Genomic DNA, 22,267 nt, shown 5'->3' with positions numbered 1-22,267 from the left:
TAACCATAAAAATCATGTATCATGAATTCCATAGTCATTTGTAATTTGAGAATCCTTGTTTACAAATAACCATGTCCCCTGTCACACCTTTCTCAATACAGGATTAAGAATATATAATCATATAAATCATGTATCATTACTTCCATAGTCATTTATAATTTGAGCTTCTTGGTTTACAAATAACCAGGTCCCTTGCCACATCATGCTTAATACAATATTATACATATATAATCATACAAATCATATATGATCCATTTAATTATTATTAACCATATGTTCCACATAACCATGATCACTCATGGATCTATGTGTCTCAATCTTCGATCATATCCATGTCATACACATATGTCAAAACTAGGATACAAAAAGAGAAAACGTCGATAATATGCTCTTAACCAAAATTAGTTCTTACACACACAACCATAGATATTATCTTAAGTACATAGCAACCAGGTGACTCAAACTAGGTCTATAGCATATAAGCATGTACATAATTATGTCATGCATAATATTATATCATTACATCAAAATCACCCTCTCTAAGTTTCACAAAACTAACCTTGACAAGTGGGACTCTACAATAAATAAGTAATTTTATCATTAATATGATGCTCTTTCATTGTGGAGTTTATTTGGGATTTTACAGTGTCTTGTATAATATGTAATTAGTTTTACTTATCGAGACACAACTATCTTGAACCTAGATTGCACATCTATAAATATGTAATTTTATCATTAATACGATGCTCATTCATTGTGGAGTTTATTTGGACTTGTACAGTGTCGTACCTAGATTACACATGTATAAATAAGTAATTTTAGCATTAATACATTGCTCTTTCATTGTGCTCTTTATTTGGTCTTATACAGTGGTATCAGAACCACGAGTTTATTTCATATTCTTTTAAGAGGCTATTGGTATAAATAAGAAATTTTATCATTACTACGATGCTCTTCCATTGTTCTCTTTCATTGTGGAGTTTATTTTGGGTTGTACAGTGGTATCAGAGCCCTTGTCATATTTTTTTAAGAGGCCATTGGTAAAATAAAATATTTGGAGGCTAATAAGATTTGAACCTACCTCTTTGCTAGGATATTTTTGAAACTTACCATTAAACCACAAAGGTAACTTTGTTTGAAATAAGACAATAAATAAATTTATATTTTTTCAAAAGTATTGCATATATTTTGAATTTGAAAGGATTTGAAGAATATTTGGCTGCATAACAATTATAAATTCAATAGTTTCCATAGCTGGAGTTGTTCTTAATGGAAAGGAAAATTATTAGGAGTGGTTTAGAAACCTTAAAAGTAGCCTTGTTTTTAATGATTTGTGGGAAGTTTGTCAAGGAAACAAGGATAGTGATGGAAAAGAAATTGCACCGAAGCCGCCTGATAATGAGAAGTAGAGTGCAATTTGGGAGACAAAAGACAACAAGGAATATGCATTAATAACTGCATCAATGACAGAAGAAGTAAGCTGATATATATCATTTATTGTGGTACTCAATTCGAAGCATTAAGAACGTAAACGAATTGTATGATTCACACTCATACCTCAAAATTATTCGGTTATTTTTAAAGTTATTTAATTTGTAGATGAAGGAAAATGATCCTTTGAAGAGTACCTCTAAAAGAAAAGTCATTTTTCTTGATATAGAAGCCACTGGAATTAAAGTAGATTTACAACTTACAACTTTTATAAAAGTCCTTCACCATGTCTATTAACACTATTTGGAATCTCTCTAAGCTAGTGGGTAGTTAAAAGACATTACATTTGATAAACTTGTAAGACAAATAGGTGAGAGAGAAAAATCCTTTGGGAAGAGAGAAGATCCACCTAACTCTGATGTAGAAACTTTGTGCCTTGCACAAAAGGATAAGAATTCTAATGATGAAACTTCTAGAGGTGATAAAAATAGTAGAGGTCGTGGTAGGAGAAATTATAGAGGTAGTGGGGAAAAATAAATCAGGTAGATAGACAACAGAATGATAGACAGTAAAGGAATTTTAATGATAGAGCAACTATCAAATGTTTTAGATGTGGTAAAATTGGTCAAACTGCTACTAACTGTAAAATCCCTTGGGAGAAAGTGAATGAAAGGAGAGAACAGTTAAATGAAAAGAAAGATTAACCACCACTAGGTAAGGAAAAATCATTAGTGTCTGTACATTACATTGTTTCTCACTGTATTTTTAATAATAATGATGTTTTCAACACTACATTTTCTTCATGGAAAGATAGTTGGATATTGGATTTAGGAGCCACTTGTCATATGACATTTAGGCGAGATTTCTTTGAAACATTTAGTGATGATATGGATGATGTTATTTACTTTGTTGACAACTCGCAAATTAAACCATCTATCATTGGGTCTATTCATTTGAATATACTGAATCTTACAGATTATGTTCTAAAGGATGTATTTAATATTCCATGGTTTTAGTGAAATTTGATGTCTCTTATCCATATTCGGAAGCAAGGAAATTCTATTCACATATTTGATGGCATCATTGAGATAAGAAGAGAATCTAATCATGCAGTTATTATGAACAATGTGGAAGAAGGTACACTTTTAAAGTTAAATGGTACTTCATCTACTAATTCTCGTGAAATTTCTACTTTTTTGGCACAGCAAAGTGATATCATGTCTCCCATGTTGTTATGGCATACTTGATCTGGTCACATCAATTATGGTAGCATCAAAATGATCAAAAAGCGAGGTATTAAAGGTCTTTTGATAGTTCCAAGAAAGAGTACACCTTGTGATGCTTGTATTTTGGGAAGACATTGTAAACAACTTTTTCATAGATCTTCTTTTAGAGCTTCACAAATATTAGGTCTTATACGTTCAAATTTATGTGGACCTATTCATGTTGCAACTGCCAATGGAAATAAATATGTGCTGACATTTATTAATGATTACTCAAGAATGTGTTGGGTGTATTTGTTGAAAGATATGTCGCAGGTGTTTGAATTTCTTAAAACTTTTCATTTGATGATTAAAAATGAAACTCAACCGAATATAGGAATTCTCAGAACTGATAATGATGGGGACTATACTTCTCATGTTTTTGAATAATATTTGAAGGACATTGGAATCAAACATTAGACTACAATACCTTAGTATCAACAACATAATGGTGTTGCAAAATGTATGAATAGAAATTTGTTTAATATGATTATATCTATGATGCTCTTTAAGGATGTTAAGTTGATGTTTTGGGGATAAGGGGCGCTTTGTGCAGCTTATATTCGCAATTGTTTTCCTTCTTCTGTCATCAATAATAAATCTCCTTATGAAATGTGGTATAATCATCTTCCTTTTGTTCAAAATTTTAGAGTCTTTGGTTCTTTATGTTATGCATTAATTCCTAAACATCAATGCAACAAGTTGGGTGCTAGTAGTCACAAATGTATTTTCCTAGGATATTCTATTACTTCCAAAGAATACAAGCTTTATGATGAAGAAAATAAAAATTGATTCTTTGCAGAGATGTTATTTTCCCTTAACCAAATAAGGATAATTCCACTGTTGATAGGCAACTGACTCATTTGGATAAATTTGCATCTAAGAGGTTCTATTTTGAATCTGATAATATGTTCAACACACTGAAGGGGGGAGGGGGTGTTCCCATTCTAGATCAGTCTGTGGTTTTTTCATCTTTGAATCTTGAGGATGTTTCTGCTAAACAAAACTTGGAGGATAATGTTGTTTATGTAGGATAAGAAAGTGTTCCTTAAGAACATGTACTTCAAGATGAAAAACAATCACAACCACTTCAACAACCTTTATGAAGATCTACACATGCTCGAAAATGTCCACTCAAGTATGGTGATTTTGAAACATGAATGTCTTCTAAAGTTGATTAAGGTAATGTTTCTCATGACTGTGAATTGAATCATTGTACAATTAGTGAACCTAATTATTTTGAAGAAGCTGCTAATTGTGATGAATGGAAGGATGCAATGAAAAAAGAATATGATGCGCTTATTAAGAATGGAACTTAGAGGTTAGTGGATTCTTCTGCAGGTGTCAAACCCATTGGTTGCAAATGGGTGTATAAGATCAAATACAAAGCATATTATTCACTTGATCAATACAAGGAAAGACTTGTAGCAAAAGGCTATGTTCAAAATCAACCTCTTCGAGGGGAAAACCTCCCTTACATTACACAAATGAAGAATTCTTGGATGATACAAATGACAAAACCTCCTTTCTATATATAGGAGTCTAAGGGGTCAAAATATAATCAAAGCTGACATAACAATAATAATATAAGGGCACAAAAATAACAATAGTGGGCTTCTATGGGGCACAATAATAACAATATGGGGACAATACGGGCACAACAATAAGAATAAGGGCTATAATGACAATAGTAATGGGGGAATCACTAGTATTATAGGGACCTAACATGCCCCTCTCCTTCAAAAAAGTGTTGTCCTTAACGCTTGATTAGTTCTGGATGCTTCTCTATAAAATTATCACCCTCCCATGTGGAATCCTAAGTGGGTAAGTTCTTCCACTTGATGAGATACTATGAAATTGATCGATTTTGTAGCTGTCGAGTTCTTGTTTCTGTGACTGCTTGAGGTTCCAATATGATTTTTCCTTCCTCATCAAGTTCTGGAAATATTGTTTGAACTTGGAGTATGTCACCTATAACCTTCTTTAACCATGAAACATGGAAAAATTGGTGCACTCAGGAAGCTGTAGGAAGCTCCAATTTGTATGCCATAGTACCAATATTTTGCAAAACCTTGTATGGACCATAATACTTTGGTGATAATTTATTATCCTTCTTAGCTTGCTTGAGGGACATTTTTTTATATGGTTGTAGCCATAGGAATACCCAGTCACCTACATCAAAACTTCTTTCGTTGCGATGTTGATCTACATGTTGTTTCATTCTATTCTGCGCCAAAGTGAGGCTATCCTTTAAGAGTTGGAGAACTTGTTGTTGATGCTCGATGTGATTTTCCACTGCTTGAACCTTAGAATTTACTCTTAAATATGATGTGATGGATGGTGGATGATATCCATAAAGTGCCATAAATGGTGTCATTTTTGTTGCAGTATGGAAGGAGGTGTTATACCACCATTCAGCCAAAGGCAACAATTTGACCCATTGTGTCTATTTATCAAATACAAAGCAACAAAGATATCCTTCCAAACATTTGTTTAATATCTCAGTTTTCCCATCAGATTAAGGATGATAAGATTAGCCATGAGCTAACTGAGTACCAATACAAGAAAATAAGTATGTCCAAAAATTTATAATGAAAATGGGATCTCTATCACTTACAATAATCTTTGTTTTTCCATGTAGATTTTGAATTGTTTCCATAAGTGCAGTAGAAACTGTATTGGCTTTAAATGGATGTGATAATGCACAAAAGTGTACATACTTGGTAAGTTTGTCAACTACCACCATGATGACACTCTTTCCTTTGGCTTGGGAAAACCTGTGATAAAATCCATTGAAACCTCCTCCCAACATTGGCTTGGAATGGATAAAGGCCATCCCAAAAAAAACATTCTTAACCCTTTGGTAAGTTATTAAAAATCCTGAGATCACTCCTAAGGGAGAGTTGTGCAATTCCATAAGAATATCTTGTTTGAGTTCGGAATTCTTACATAGGTATAAGCGATCTTTGTACCATAACGAATCATTTTTCCAACTAAATGTATCATATGTACTGGGATCTTGTTGTATCTTTTGAATGAGTGCCCACACTTCTTCATCATTCTTCCATTCTTCCATTCATCTATTGATTCATTTATCCAATCTGGTTGGATAATAGAAATGGCACAAAGCAATGCTTCCACATCCTCATCCTTTCCTGAGAGTGCATCTGCCACAAGATTTTGCTCCCTTTTCTTGTATATGATTTCAAATTCATAACCCAACATCTTTGTGACCCATTTTTGCTACTCTTCTAAAGATAATCTTTGTTCTAAAAAGTATTTAAGGCTATCATGATCTGTTTTTACCTTAACATGTCTTCCCATTATGTAGGGTCACCATTTCTTAAGTGCATGTAGTATTGCCAACATTCCCTTCTCATAAATAGCTTTGTGTAAATACTTTACTTTGATTGGACGACATTCAAAACCAAAGGGTCTTTCTTCTTGAAATAAAACAACACCAATTCCATTTCCTGAGGCATCACATCCCACAATAAAGGTTTTTGTAAAGTTCAGCGTAGCTAAGCCCAGTGCTTGGCACATTGCCTCTTTAATATGTTCAAAGGTCTTCATTACTTCTGGAGTCCATGAAAATGCATCTTTCTTCAATAATGTTGTTAGAGGTGCTGCTATTCTCCCATAATTCTTAACAAACTTGCACTAATACCTTGTCAACCCAAGAGATCCTCGCAGATTCTTTATGGATGTGGTGATTTTCCATTCCTTAATGGCTTTAATTTTTCTAGGGTCTACCTTCACACCTTCATGAGATACAATATGACCCATATATTCCACCTCTTGTACTCCAAAGAAACATTTGCAGCTTTGTTTATATAATTGTTTCTCCTCCAATAGTTTGAGCACACTATCAACATGTTGAACATGATCCTTCCAAGACTTGTTGTAGATTAGTATATCATCAAAAAATACTAACAAAATTTTTCTAAGGAAGGGTTTGAAAATCGAATTCATCAAACCTTGAAATGTAGAAGATGATTTGATAAGTCAAAATGGCATGAACAAAAATTCATAATCACCCTCATGAGTTCTAAATGATGTTTTTAGAATGTCTTCAGTCTTCATTATGATTTGATGATATCCTAAACGAAGATCCAACATGGTGAAGTAAATTGATCCATGCAATTCATCCAATAATTCATCAATGACAGGAATGGGAAATTTATCTTTAATAGTGATCTTGTTGAGCTCCCTATAATCTGGACACATGCACCGTGACCCATCGTTCTTGTGCACCAATACCACTGGAGTAGAGAAAGAACTTTGACAAGTTTAAATTATACCATCCTGTAGCATTTCTGCAACTATACATTCGATTTCACTATTTTGGGCATAGGGATATCTATAAAGCCTCGTCTTTAGAGGAACACTTCGTGGAATCAAATGAATAGCATGATCATGATTAGGAATAGGTGGGAGGCCTTTGGGAATCTCATGTACCTTGAAATTATTGTCCAAGGCCTTTTGGAGATCTAGAGAAATAGATGATTTCAATGTGGGAACCTCTAGTGAACATAATTGTGTAATTATACCTCATTGTTATTTCTTTAGAAGCTTTGTCATTCCATTAGATCTAATTGTCTTTCCTCATTTCCCTACAATACCCCTTAAATCAACTTTCATTCGCAAAAAAAATCATTAAATGTTCTTGAAAATTAAAAGATATTGTACCCAAGGATTGTAGGCATTGGAATCCTAATACAATATCCGCACCACCCATTGGAATGGAAAGCATTGGGATATTCAATACATATTGTCCAATAGATAGCTTGATATTATGGCACTTTCGAGAGAAATTTATGGTTCCTCCACTTGCAACCATCACTTGACACTCTGGTGCTGCATATAAGAAGCAAATCAATTCCTTGGTTGTCTTACAATGAATAAAATTATGGGTACTGCATGAATCAATGAACACTATTACCTTTTTCTTCTTGATATGTCCTTCTATCTTGATAGTTTGAGGAGTAGTAATTCCAGCCAATGCATTACAAAATATGGTCAAATTAATTTCTTCTTTCTCTAAGGTTTTTTCCTAGTGTATATCCTCTTCTTTTGACATTTCTTGTTCGTTTTCTTCCTCCTCTTCATAGTCTATGTAAAAAAAAATCTTCTTAGCACACTTATGACCTTTAGTGTATTTTCTATCACAACTATAACAAATCCCTTTTTCTCTTTCTTCTTCCAATTGTTGTGGTGTCAACCTTGTAGGCTCTGGAAGGCTAGGGGCAACAACACTTGAATCTTTATATTTGTGAGTGGTAGGCTTCCTTGTTGCCATAATTTTTCTTTCCATTTTTCTTGCCTACTTGAATGCCTTCTCCAATGAATTAGGTTTCCAAAGGAGAACCTCATGTTGGATGTTATCCTTTAAACTCCCTATGAACACATAAATCATATGCTCCTTTGGAATATCTTTTACCCTTATATTTAATTTTTGGAAATCCTCAATGTGCTCCAACATTGAACTCTTTTGTTTGAGATTTATCAATTGGCTAAAAGAGGTTTTCATTTTTGTATCCCCATAATGTGCTATCATTTCTTCTGTAAAAATTGCTCAAGTGAAAATTTGTTTACAAGAGAAAAGCCATTGATACCATTCAAACTGATTTGGTTCCAAATATAAAGTTGCAATGTGTACCTTTTGTGTGTTTTTCACATTATGGACATCAAAATATTGCTCCATCTGTAGTATCCATGTTACGGGATCCTTGCCATCAAAATTCCTCATATCGATCTCTAGAACATGGTGGGTCTTTAATCCAATGTTAGAGTCTATGAAATCATGATTAACGTTTCTTTTGTTCTGATCATGAGTTTCCTTTACTACCATTTCTCCATTAGTAAGCATTTCTTATAGAGAATTTCTCAAATCTGTCTACAGGTCTTCCATGTCGCCTTTAAGTTTTTCTTCTATACCATACATCTTAGCTTCCAATCCTCTCTTTAAACAATCCATATTAGCTTCCAAATTTTTCTTTGAACCATCCATATTATCTTCCATGCCTTTCTTTAAACTATCCATCTTAGCTTCTGTTACTTTTTTTGAGAGTGAATTTTGTTGCACTTGGTCTCATAAAATTGATATATCATATTACATTTCTTCCTCTTCTTCATGAGTCATGCTAGAGCTTTTAGGTTGCTTACTAGGTGTTTCTATTTTCTTTCTTCAGGGCATCAATTAATGATAATAATCCTTCAGTATGCCCTTTGAGTTCCTTCAAACTAATTTTTCAAACCAAACTTATGCAAAATTTAAAAAAAACTACACACTGTTTTTCACTTTGTAGGAGCTCGATATTGAATCTATTGTATCTTTGTAACTTCCAATCTCCAAGGTTATAAATTGCATCTTGTGGTAGTCCTCTGAGTCCTCTTTCCAACCCCACAAATATCATCAATATTGGATTCACCAGGGAAGTGTTATGCCAAATCTCCCACGATGACCAGATTATATACTGGTTCAGTAGAGAGAACTTGTACAAAGTCCCACGTGTCACTGTTTTAACCTTAGAACATAAAAATGATACACAGCAAACTACCGCCCATTCTCTTTCTGTCACGATTTATGAAATTTCAATTTAATTCTTAGAGAGAAATATATGATGATTTTCCCTAGGTCATCTGTTTAAGATATAATTTGGGATCCTGCCAGAACCCTAACTTCCTTGGATCCTATCTCCGAAAATAAAGAGAAAAGAGATCTGAAATTCTGACCAAAGGTTCATCACGGTTTCAGATCAAATGGGTTTTAAATTCAACTTTTGAAACATCATAGAACAAATTCTATAGCGAAAATTCCATGATGACCTATTTCGTGCAGCAAAAACCTAGAATCCAAAGCTTTGATACCAAATGTTATGTAACCAGCTCACAAAATAGAAGAAAAGATATATCAACGACTTCAAAATCTACCTATTTGAGGGGTAAACCTCATTTACATTACACAAATGAAAACTTATTGGATGATACAAATGACAAAATCTCCTTTCTATATATAGGAGTCTAAGGGGTCACCATATAATCAAAGCCGACATAACAATAATAATATAAGGGCATAACAATAACAATAGTGGGCTTCTATGGGGTACAATAATAATAATATGGGGACAATAGGGGCACAACAATAACAATAAGGGTTACAATGACAATAGTAATGGGGGAATCACTAGTATTATAGGGACCTAACAACTTTTGTTGTGGGGATACTTTCCAGGTTCATGCATAGGCCATGTGAAGACCATTGGAATGCAACAAAGTAAGTGTTTAAGTATTTGAAAGGAACTCGAACATATGGCATAAAATACTCCAAAGTTTTGGAGAATTGAGTCTCTACTTCTAGTTATTTGATGAGTTTTGGATCAACAACCATCAGTTCGAGATCACGCAAGCAATCTATTCTTGTTGATTCTACCACCGAAGCTTAATATGTTGCAATTGCTCAAGCTACAAAATAAATCATTTGGCCTCACAAAATACTTGAAGAATTGTAGGAGAAACAAAAAGCTTCAACTCCACTACTCGTTGACAACTCTTCTACAATTCAGTTGGCCAACAATCCCAAGTTTCATGATCAAAGTAAGCATATTAGCACCAAATATCACTTCATTTGACATTATGTAGAGGAAAAAGTTATTCACCTAACACATTGTCTTACTTCAAAGTAGATTACAAACATATTTACAAACCCACTAAGACGTGAAAAGTTTGAAAAGTTCAGAATGTTATTCATCATGTCAGATGTCCCTTCAGATTAAGGGGGGTGTTAAATAATCCTTCAGGATTATTATTGTATAATATGTAATTAGTTTTACATTCTGTTTTTACGGTAAATAATTTATCGAGACACAATTGTCTCGTACCTAGATTGCACATGTATAAATAAGTAATTTCATCATTAATATCACGCTCTTTCATTGTGATGTTTCATTGTGGAGTTTATTTGGGCTTGTATAGTTGAGGCCCCAAAAAGTTAGAGTGGAAATTGAGAATGGATGTTTTTTAACAATTTGATATATATGAAGAGAAAAATGTGTTAAAAAAAGTAAAAACTAATAATTTAAAAAACAAAAATTATAATTTTAGAATTTTCATTGTCAACTCTATATGGGCATGTAGTTTCATCCATGAGGGAATTATATAGGTTATAGAAAAATAATGTGACAAATATAGAAATATATGATTATTTTCTCAAAATTCGATGTTTTCATGTATTTGTAGCCCAACCCACAAAATTAATGATTGAAAACTTATATCTAAAGCACCCAAGTCAACATGGACATAAGATGCCTACTATGAAAAAATAAATTGAAAAAAATATGAGCACATTCCTATCACATACATGATTTTTGTGCCAATGCATATGTTCCCACACAAGAAATGGTTGAGGTGGGTTTAAGTAGGAGTGGGGAGGGTGAGAGACGAAAGGATATAGGATCCAATGAAGATAAATAGATAGAGAAGGAGAGAGACAGAGGGATATTTTGGGTGGGGAAGAATGAGTTGGTGCGAAATTGTTGGCATGAATTTTTTGGGGGGGCGGGGGGTTGGAGAGAGAGATAGGTGGATAAGAATGAGTTTGTGAGTAAGGGGAGAGAGTGAGTGAGAGTAAAAAGTTGAAAGAGATAAGGAATGAGGGTGGCGAACAGAGAGGGAGGAAGGAAATTATGGTGGACATAAGGAGGAAGATAGAGAAAATGTTGGAGGGGGATGTTGTGAATGAGGGATTTGTGAGAGAGAGAGACACTTTGTGATTTAGTCAAGAGGGGGTGGGGGTGGGGTAAGAGGAAGAAGAGGGAAGGAGAGTTTGGAGGGGAAATAGGGAAGAAGTGTGAGAGATAAATATATGATAGGAGGGGTGTTGGCATTATGATACAAGTGTTGTCCTTGATGGAAACTCACTCACACGACATTTTTTGTTTTTGTAAAAGGCAACTTGCATTATAACAGGTATATTCAGAGGTAACAGGGCAGTGGTATAGAAGAACAAGAAGATGGAACGAAGGTCTACTAATCAGAATAAAAAAATTGAAGGAAAAGTTTGAAGTAAAGAAATTTAATAAGTATACGTAGGTCCACTTAGTCAAAATAGTGTATACATGCTGGTCCATAGAACAAAAAGTGTGTATACGTATACACACACTGTCGCAAGAAGAAAAGCGCATACAGGTTGAAAAATCAAGAGTAGAGAATAACAGGGGTCAATACCATGGTATCAGCCCACAATATTGAGCAGAGTAATGACTATTTGATCCCGCCAAAGAATACCATGGGTCACTAAGTGGTTTTGGTCTGAGGTATTATGAAAGGCCAAAAACTATATAAGGAGGAGAAGGTCATAAGGCCAAGTGTGCAAGTGAATGGGTTTCTAAGGAATACTTCTATCTGAAGTATATTTTATGCTAAAGGAATACTTCTATCATGAGACCTGAAATGACTTATCATTGAAGTATCTGATATCAGTTGGGCTATATCTGATTATGTACACCTGTTTTATTATTTAAATGTCATGACCTAGGTTTGTCTGAAGTTCAGAATTGCAGTAAAGTTATGAGCCAATATTTGAAGATATGTATGTTGGTTCATCTCGGTAAAAGAATGTGTACACGTAGGTTCTACTCTTCCAAGTAGCGTATACAAAAGAAAAGCCTTTTTCTTCGGATTTGACTGATCTATCTGATCAGTTCTATTTTTTGATTGTTGTCTTTCAATGAAGTCTTCTTAGATCTGAATGAAAAACTAAATGCATAGGGTGTTTGGTATCTAATTGATTGATTGTATAAGTGAGAAGAGTGATCTCTACTACTTCATGTAAAAAGATTTGTAAATAAATAGTAGATGGTTAGTATATTTCTGGTTGGTACACACTTGATTCAGAAGTTTTATGTTTCATTAGTTTTGAAGGTATATGCAGGGTTGATTACAAGAAGTAGTGTATAGGCGTAGGTTGGGTTTAGTAAAGTAGCGTATATATTCTGATGCATGATTTTTGAGATTACAACTGGTTCTGAATGATGATACAGGTTTTTGGGTTCTGCATAGTGTTCTGTTGACAGTGATCTGATTGTTTAGATTAACTGAATGTTGGTTGATGCCGATTAAGTTTGAAAGTCTGATGGGTCTAGTATGAAAATTTGATGAAACGAGGCCTTCATGTGTATTGTTGTGTAACAAGAGCATCCAGTCTGAAAATTTATGAAACGTGGTCCCTACAGGAAGAAAGAAGGTTGTATCCTTTTGTAGGCCGACGCCTACATACTAGTCATCACATTTGCTAGTACAAGAGCTAGGGGGTTGCAGCTCCCTTACAGCAGAATGTTGTAGCCTTCTGCAAGTGGGTGCCTACGTACTAGTATGAGTCTGCACCACTACAAGATTCTAAATAGATTTTCTTATTATTAAAAGAAGACAGAGACGACAACAACATGTGGTTTTCACCCACATTGGGTTTCCACCTTAAATCTTGGTGTTCATGTGTGTTTCTTATGTGTGATGGTTTATTATGTTTTTACTGCTCTGTTTAATAAGTTACTGATGTAATGTTTAAAGATCAACACATGATAAATTGTCCAAATCACAAGTTTTTTGGGTGTACGCTGGTTTCCCTAATACTAGTTGTGTGTACACGCTAGTTCACTTCACAGAAGTAGTGTATATATAAATCTGTTTGAGAAAAGAAAAAATATTGATCAGATAATACTGATTCACCCCCCCTCTCAGTATTATTTCCAACAATTGGTATCGGAGTAGGTCCTTTTGAAGAAGCTTTATCGCTTGAAGGAAGATATTTCAAGGTGAATAATCACGAACGCATGGGACCCATCCAACCACCAATATTAAATGGGAGCAACCTAGTATACTGGAATATAAGAACCAGAGCCTATCTACAATCACTTGGAGAAGATGTTTGGAAAATTGTAGAAGTGTTACAGATTTATTTGGGCACATCAACCCCAACTTACATGTCGATATTATTAGCGTTCATTAACCCCTAATAAGTTGTGTCATGCCCTAAAGAACTTAATCATATGAATGCCTCACTCCCAAAGAAGTTCCATCACAAAATTCATCCAAAAAGTGTCTCTAAAGAGATCATTGTAGGAAGCCTGATCCAGATCTTGGGGGGAGGCCCCCAAGATCTAAAAGATTGAAATGGATCTTGGGAGGAGAGACCCCCAAGATCTGAAAACTTGCATTGCCAGAAGAAAAATAGGAGAATGCCCAATAAAAAAAAAACACAAAAGGAACTTTTATTTAAAATAGTAATGGAAATAAACCAGCTAGGGTGATGGTAGCTTATCTCTGAGTAGAGATGTGGTGGCTACATTCCTCTGAACTGTAAAGGCTACATGGTGGTGGCCAACCTGTCCTTTTAAAAAATGTGACTTGTTACTTATAGTATTTTTCAGTTACAATACCACGGGTCAATTCCATGGGTGAATGAATACCATGGGTGGATTTTACAATACCACGGGCGGATGCCATTTACAATACCATTGGTAAATTCCATGGGTCGATGAATAATATGGGTGGATGAGTACCATGGGTTGATGCCATTTTCCATTCGGATCATTCCTCCCTCCTTAAGAAGCAATGATCCCCATTGCGTAAAGTTCCCTCCTGCGAAGCCTTTATGGAATATGAAGAGCCACTAAAGATAAGAGTTTTATGTAGTTAACCAACAACCCTGATAAACGAAGATCCGAGGATAGAGATACCCTATAATGCTTGTGACAAACTATGATTCTAACAGTGTGTGGCCTAGCAAATGGACTTCGATGACAAGGATTTTATGCGGTTGATCCATAACCATGATCTTGGTTGCTGATGAAGTAGCAGATGCCTACATAGCCTAGGGTGGGAAGGCACGTATCCAAATAACCCAAGCTGAATACTGCTATGTTGAAACTGATGAATGTGAAGCAGGTGCCTACTAAAGTGGGGTGGGAGGGCATGTCTCCAATGGAAACCCACTCCGAATGCTGCTCCAGAATTAAAATGGGCATAACTCAGTCAATATAACTCAGAATATTTATTATAACCTGTTTTTGGAAGCAGAAGGACCACTTTGCATCTTCCCGTGTGATGGAAATCCTTATCTGGACACACTGAAATCTCAAATTCATGGTGCAACAAATCTGCCGTCACAAAAATTCTGAAAAAAATAGCTGATTTTAAATCAGCGATATCTCCCACATTCGAACTCCGATTTGACCCATTTTTTTTTTAAATTGGGTGATTTTTCGAGAGGAATCCAAACCTGGTATTTGTTTTTGTAAATTTTGTACCAAATGTTTCAGATCTGATCTGCAAAGTCGCCACCCCAAAAGATTCCTGCAAAGAAATGAAAAAAGAAAAATTCTTCCTGCTTCACCCAAGAAATTGCTCTGTGAAGGTCACAGTATGTGCCTGAAGTATGTTGAATATTGCTGCAAAAAACTAAAATATGCATGAAAGCCTCATTCCCATGGAATCATAACCTGCTCTGATACCACTGATCCAGAGCTTGGAGGGAGGCCCCCAAGATCTAAAAGATTGAAATGGATCTTGGGAGGAGAGACCCCCAAGATCTGAAAGATTGCATCGCCAGAAGAAAAATAGGAGAATGCCCAATAAAAAAAAACCACAAAGAAACTTTTATCTAAAATAGTAATGGAAATAAACCAGCTAGGGCAATGGTAGCTTATCTCTGAGTAGAGATGTGGTGGCTACATGCCTCTGAACTGTAAAAGCTACATTGTGGCAGACAACCTGTACTTTTACAAAATGTGACTTGTTACTTATAGTATTTTTCAGTTACAATACCACGGGTCAATTCCATGGGTGAATGAATACCATGGGTGGATTTCACAATACCACAGGCAGATGCCATTTACAATACCATGGGTAAATTCCATGGGTCGATGAATAATATGGGTGGATGAGTACCATGGGTTGATGCCATTTTCCATTCGGATCAAAGCCCTTCATTGGGCTGCAATGCATTGCAGGTGCCACACTGACTCAGTGCTATGCATCGCACTTAGGCCTTCTTTAGCCTATAATGATCGAACTTGGGCAAAGTTCCGAGAAGGATTGAAGATTCCCCATCCATGGGAAACCTCTAGAAGCCTCTTAAGTGCCACTTGCCCCTCTGAGTTCACCCAAGGATGACAAAAGGAATTAGGAAACATCAACCTCCTATCTCCTTCTTTCATGGAACCAGTTTCTAAAAATGGAAAGGCATTCATCATCATCATTGATGATCCAACCTCCTTCACTCATGTATAAATAGATCTCTCATCCAAGAGATCTAGAGGCTGAATAATTCTGAGTTGTAAGGAGGTGCTAATGGTTTTAGTATTGAGGCTAAGTATTGTGGTAATGTTGGAATTTCTTGTTGTTCATGAGGTGAAGACGGTTTGAAGTTGGAAGGATGGCGCTGGATCGAACTCATGGGTTGTAATCCTTATTTCTATCAATAAATATTTTCAAGATTTTTCCCCTATGTTTGTGTAATCTATCAATGCATTCATATGTTTATGATATTTTTGATTCTATGTTATTTATGAATTATAGTTCATTATGCTTTGACGGGTCTTTGTTTCTGTAATTGTACAGGTACTCTCCAAGCATATTAAGTACAAGGACTAGTAGCGAGATCAGTCAAGGGAGAGAGGGATTAAGAAAGGAATCGAGAGGAAGTTACAGGTTGGTTCCTTATAATCTTTCTCTTATCTGTCGTTCATAGGAAAAATAGTGAATTGTTTTAACTATTGTTTCTAGGTTAGCTACCAAACTTAGAGGGTTAGCATTTCTTAGAAATACTAATTATTCCCAAAACAAATTGGCAAATCCACTGGGGAGATCACTTTTCCCTTTTTGGTAGCTTAGTAGCCTCTTAGAACATTCCACTACACTTTACTTGTCGTTGTTTATTAAAGTCAAGCTTAATCCACTGAAAATTGAATCGAATTTGAGCCAAAAACACCTTCAAAATCGCTCACTATAATCATTGCATTGTCCTTAACTGAGACCTGCTATGCATTGCACTTCCTGCATGGACACAATGCTATGCATTGCATTGTCTGTAACTACAGCCTACGATGATCTCTTGAAGGTCAGTTTCCCATCTAGGAGCTGAAGTTTTTGTCAATTTTCATTATTTTTTGGATTGCTTGGTGGATATAAATGATGTTTCATTTCTGAAATCAGCCTCCCATCTCCTTAGTTTGGCCTCACATAGACTGGATTGTTGAATGTTTTTTGTGTATTTGTTCTATCATTTGCAATCTATTGTCAAAAAGTAGTTTTGATCGATTGTCGTGTTGAATTGAAAAGTGTCGTAAAGTCATCATTTTCGTCGAAAAGTGAAGTGTCGTAAAGTCCTCCTTCATAGATAATTGATCAATCTATTTTTGTGCATTTGATTTGATTTTCATTCAAAGTGTCAAAAAGCTTCATTTCTTCAAAATTGAAAGTGTCGTATAAGTCTTCCTCTCTCTTTGAAATAAATTGTTGCAATCATCATTTTTGTATGAAAAGAGTTCTAAATCGTTTGTGCATTAGTTTTTCTTATTGCATCATTCACATTAAGAGAAACTGAAAACAAATACATGCATTTGCATTTTAGAGTCTTAGTTTGTGAATGCTTGAAAGGAATGGTTTAGGGAATTGCATCTAGTTTGTGCTCTTTGTTGCTTGTTCAAAAAGTACTTGTATGCTCTATCCCTCATAGCTAGGATTTTCATTGTTGAAATAAATGGAAAGAGTGCTTCTCATTCTAGTTGCATTTTTAGGAATTTTGGAAAACATTTCATGGTGAACCTTTAAAGGCAAAAATCTAAAGAAGATCAACTTAAAATCTATCTGAATTAATCTAATACCGCATTGGAACCTAACAAAAACATCTAGAGGTCTAGACTAGAGACGTGTTATAGCATCTTAAAACCTAGTGGCTGTCGTTTTCACTAAGGTTGGGTTTCCTCCTCTCTGATTGGATAAGTACTAGTACGGACTTGTGCTCCCTGTACCATTGAGTATATAGTGGGAGACCCCAATAGGTTCAAATCCTTTATCCCTAGGAAGCCGAGTTTGTCGTCGTACCGATCACAATGCACTGAACACAACATTCGAGAAGATTGATTGTCGTATGTAAAGTCCTTGGAAATTTCTCTTTCATTTATCACCAAGGTGTATATTGTAGTTTTGCAATTTGTTTGGTAAACCCTCTTGTCTAGAATCTCCAAAGTAGTCACTTTCATTCCTTTTCGACTCTTTAAAAGTAAAAGGATCATCTAAGCACTTGTCCTTTCAAGCTCATTAAACATCGAAAGCGACTAGAGTCATCTTTTGTTTTTTCTCGACTCTTTAAAAATGAAAAAGCAAAGTTGTGTTCCAGTGTCGTAAAAATTAATTGACCGCGGATAACATCCTCCACGCTCACTCTTTAGTTGATCTTAGGTTAAAACATATGGTGACAAATCCGAAGTCCACCGATCAAGGAATTCCTTTTGATGGGAATCCTAGTCCTTTTCCTCCTTTTGGAAATATTGGTGCTCCTTATATGGCTACATTATCCTTATTGGGATTTACCATTGGCTTGCCAATATGGTTTATTTCAACCTACTTGGTTCAAAATGACGTGATTTTTCCATAATTGAGTACACCTCCAACTGGACAAAATCAACCTCCAGTTGATCCTAAGGTTGACCCTTTGCCTTCTTCCTCGGTCGTTTCTTCCTCCCCTTCTTCCTCTTCGCCTGGTGAAAGTATTGGTACTACTAACCAGGTGGCTAAGAAGAAGAAGAAAGGGAAGAAGAAGAAGAAGAGACAAATTTAGTAGAGTGCCAACCAAGCAACCATTGCTTTGAATGCAACATTTGATGAGAAACCATCTGTCAAGCCTCACAAAGTTCGATATCCATGCAAACTTTTTGCAGGAGACCATCTTCTTCAAAATTATCTTGATATTCCTCAGATCTTAGAAGAATGGTCTTCCCATTCACATCATCCTGTGTCATTAACTTCTGGAGATCATGTTGGTGACACACCATCAACTAGTGGCAATAAAGATCATGGAAAGAAGGGTGAAGTTAAGTTTCCATGTAGCTTATGTGAAGGGAATCATTCCATTCGCCTTTGTCCCTATCTATATGAGGCCAAAAAAGTGTTGGATAACTGTCCTGCTTCACCACAGCGACTTCCATCTGGTTACAGGAGACTATCCCTAAATCCTTCACTAGTTGATGAACCGACTAACTCAAATCAAACGTCGGTCAAACCCACTCTCTCTGAAAGTGAATCCTATGAGTCTATACCCGACCAAAATCAATAGGTCGAGGTAACAGTTGACCCGATTTCACCTTCAGTAAATCGTACCTTTTCTAAGGAGAGTGAACATGATACCACTCAGGTTCTTTTTGTTTCTTCAGATTCAAATGAGCTTGGGTGAAATCTACATGTTCCATCAAGACAGGAGGAAAATCCTCCAGTTCTCGTAACTCAAGGGGTTAAATATCTCCTTAATGACCTCTTATGAGTTGTGATTGAATTCAAGGATAGTTCCTTGTCTTGTGTCAACCTCGTTAAAAAATGAAACAAGGGTCCCATGAGGATAATGTTTTTACTGTGTCAACCTCATTAAAAAATGAAACAGGTATGAGGATAGTTCCTTTTATTGTGTCAACCTTGTTAAAAAATGAAACAAGGAGTATGAGCATAGTTCCTCGTCTTGTGTCAAGCTCATTAAAAAATGAAACAAGGTCCCCTGAAAAAGTTCCAAGTTGAGTCTTTGAGTAGATCTCGTAAAATCCTAGTCGAGTCTTTCACTTGATCTCATAAAAAAACCTTCATTCCATCCACTTGATAGCCATCAGTAGTCTACTTAGGTGAATGCAATGAAGCTTGGGGGGCATGCACCTAGTTGTAAAGTTAAGTTTCCCTATAGGTTATGTGAAGGGAATCACCCCATTCACCTTTGTCTATCTGGACGAAGCCAAAAAGGTGTTGGATAACCGTCCTACTTCACCACAGCGACTTCCATCTGGTTACCGGAGACTCTCCTTTTCATCATGTTGGGGGCATGTAAACCAATCTCAAGCATAGTTTTTCATTTTAAGCTTGTGTAAAAATGAAACTGAATCCAAGCATAGTTTTTCGTTTCAAGCTTGTATAAACATGAAATTGAATCCAAGCATAGTTCCCTATGGTTCAAGCTTGTGTAAAAATGAACCCATTTCCATTTTAACCCTTGTGATTGCCATTCTGTCAACCTCTTTCATCAGATGAGCCTTGGTTGTTTTCATCCCATCACCACCATTCCTTTAGCTGATCATATGCTTTCACTTGGTTGTTTACCCTTTTTCAAGAATAGTTGCAATGAGTGGTCTTATTAGCAAGCCGCTTCACATCAATCAACAGGTTTTGAGAAGTTCCAACATCACCAGAACTAGTTGCTACCCTAGACACCACTCATTCCTCAAAATGGAGTCCTCTTTAAGCTCTTTTTAGACTCTCTAAACATGAAAAGATTGTTGAGCGCTTGTCCATTCGAGCTCATTAAAGTATTGGAAATGACATCTCTCTTGTATTATTTTATGCTTTTTCGGACTTGAGGGATTATTTTTATGAAAAATAACTTATAGAGCTTTCTTTTCGTCCTTTTCAAACACTCTAAACATGAAAAGGACCGAGGTATCTTTGTCGTTAAACTTGTTAAAATATCATAATAGCGACAGACTTGTCCATCTAGGCAAGACCGAGTTTCACCTTCACTAGACTCGTTAAAACATCGAATAGTGATGGGTTTGCTCGAAGGGTGAATTATAGAACAAGCATGTGTTATCCTCCTCAATCTTGATAAAAAGAAAGAGGTATTGGTCAGAAATGACTGGGGAAAATGGGGAAAGTCTTGAAAACTTATGGTAGCGATTCGCTCTTGAACATGACACTTTCACTTCATCTCCGTGACTAAGTTGGGTTGGGTCATTTAGTTTGATGGTTATCATACCGTTGGTCTATCACACCATCCATCACATTTGTTTTCGGTCAACGCTACCAATTCATCTTAGTGTCACCGATATGTTCAAGAGAATTCATCCAGTTAAAACTTCATCTGTTGCAATACTATAAACCTTCATTTTCATGATCGCCATTCCTGAACTTTGTGTCATCAGTCGATTCTCATCTCCAAAAATCATTTACTTTGTTTCGTGTCATAGATGTGGGATACATCAAGGCCCTCCTACGATGAGTCACTTCTTTTTTACATCAGGTCATCATCAAAGAAGTTGACTTAGAAACACCCTTTTAGTGCTTTGAAGCTTGCATACATCAATGGCAAGTTTCTCACTTCCGACGATAGGTTGACATGAATGGCCTTCGACCGAAATATTTTGCATGGTGTTCAACATCAAATCATTTATTCACACCATGTGAAATGTACTATAGTACCTTGAGGATCATATTTATTATCCATGATCCCTCTCGCATCTGTTAACAGCTTACATCATCGGTTGGTAATCAGGTCTGTCCATGTTCGACCTCAGAACATATATTCACATGGTTAGACTTGTACATTGAGTGAATATTGAACGAGATTGAAGACCCCAGATCTAGTTTCATCCACCCAGGCTGTGATATATTCAGGAGTAACAAATCAAATGTACAAAGGATTTACACAGATAATCATCCTAATCATGGATCACAAATCTATATTTGTAGAATCATAAGTCTATATCTGTAGATGACTATCTAATCTATGTACATGTAATGAAAGCTTATAAGCTGAGCATGGGAATGCCTCCCTTGGCTAGTTCATGAGAAAAAAACCAAGATTATCATGATGTATTGTATTGTAATTGATGCAGGTCACCTTCCGGTTCGAAACTTCCAATCCTCATGATAAAGTGTTTCACCCGACATAGATATTTACGACCTCATACATTAGGGGGCAACTGTTACAGATTTATTTGGGCACATCAACCCAAACATAAATGTCGATATTATTAGGGTTCATCAACCCCTAATATAGTTGTTTCATGCCCAAAATAGCTTAATCATTTGAATGCCTCACTCCCAAAGAAGTTCCATCACAAAATTCATCCAAAAAGTGTCTCTAAAGAGGTCATTGCAGAAAGCCCTTCATTAGGCTACAATGCATTTTAGGTGCCACACTGACTAAGTGCTATGCATCACACTTAGGCCTTCTTTAGCCTATGATGATCAAACTTGGGCAAAGTTCCGGGAAGGTTTGAAGATTCCCCATCCATGGGAAACCTCTAGAAGCTTCTCAAGTGCTACCTGCCCCTCTGAGTTCGCCCAAGGATGACAAAAGGAATTAGGAAACATCAACCTCCTATGTCCTTCTTTCATGGAACCAATTTCTAAAAATGTAAAGGAATTCATCATCATCATTGAGGATCCAACCTCCTTCACTCATGTATAAATAGATCACTCATCCAAGAGATCTAGAGGCTGAATAATTCTGAGTTGTAAGGAGGTGTTGATGGTTTTAGTATTGAGGCTAAGTATTGTGGTAATGTTGGAATTTCTTGCTGTTCATGAGGTGAAGAAGG

The sequence above is a fragment of the Pinus tabuliformis genome, chromosome 4_1 (genome assembly GCF_031772625.1).
Source record: "Pinus tabuliformis cultivar Carrire ecotype Pingquan chromosome 4_1, CPIR1, whole genome shotgun sequence".
Classification (NCBI taxonomy): Eukaryota; Viridiplantae; Streptophyta; class Pinopsida; order Pinales; family Pinaceae; genus Pinus; species Pinus tabuliformis.
This window is presented reverse-complemented; position numbering follows the sequence as displayed.